The sequence below is a fragment of the Anneissia japonica genome, unplaced genomic scaffold (genome assembly GCF_011630105.1).
Source record: "Anneissia japonica isolate Jap-2015-1 unplaced genomic scaffold, ASM1163010v1 scaffold284923_len121384_cov96, whole genome shotgun sequence".
Taxonomy (NCBI): Eukaryota; Metazoa; Echinodermata; class Crinoidea; order Comatulida; family Comatulidae; genus Anneissia; species Anneissia japonica.
In genome coordinates, this window is record NW_022753249.1 from 21383 (window position 1) to 22560 (window position 1178).

Here is a 1178-nt window from a genome sequence, read left to right on the forward strand (position 1 = left end):
TCGACGACCAACCGATCGCCAGCTTTTGGAACCACCGATCATTACCTTCCTCCGGAGATGCTGAAACATCGATTCATGTATGCCGTTCCGGCGATGATCTGGTCGCTCGGAATCATGGTGTTCGAAATGATCACCGGAGAAGAAGTAGACCGTACTTGCAGTTAATCGAAGACGCGGAGCTACTTTCGCTCCTCGATCGAATGCTGGCGGTCGACTGGAAGAAGAGGCCGTCGCTGAAACAAGTGTCGGATCATCCATGGACGAATAAACTGACTGCGAATGAGGAATATGTTCAATAGAAGACGAGATGTACAGACGGATGCACAACAAAGAATTTCGCAATTTCACGTCCCCGGGTCGGAGGGAGACGGCTTCGTTCGACCGACGTGGCGCAGAGATCGACCGCACCACCCCGTCATGGTAAAGGAGATTTTGAGGCCTTGCCCCACGTCAAGATGGAAGGGTGCGCAGCTGCCCGAGGAGGCGGTGTTCATGGAGATGGCGAAGGAAGTTCCCGGTTGCGCGAACTTGGAAGCCGTTTCGAACGACGACCAATCTTACCTTCTGGCCGTGACGCGACCGACGTTCCACTGCTTCCTGAACGAGATGCTGGAATTTTCGTGCTGCGGAGAAAACAACGCGAAGAAGATATTCTAGCAGGTGGTGCGAGCCTGCGTCGGCTGTCGAGACCTCGGTTTCTACCACGACTCGGTGGACGAGAACAACGTGGTCGTCGACTTGATCACGGACGGCGCCGAACTCGTAAATTTTGGGTCGGCCGTGAAAATCGACGAGCGGAACAGATCTGTGTTGGAAAGACGCTGCGTCGACTCGTTGACATCACTGCATCGCCGGATGACCGGAAGAGAATGTTTCGTCGGACAAGAAGCGGCCACTCTCGACGACTTGATGAGATGGGTGGTAGACGACACCGATTCCCGAGAATAAATTTTTTTTTTACAAATGTTGTTCTTTCCAACCCTCCCCCCAAATTGTTTTGTATACTATGTCAAATGAATATTGAAATAATAAGGGAGCCTCGCAAAATAAAGCAACGCGTATACCCGTCTACAACGCGTGGTTGGGGATTAAAATATCTTTGCGTTGCAGACGAGTGGTTCAAGATACTGATCAAAAATGTTGGACGATTCCATTTCGCGAATTAGGGTTCGTTTTCC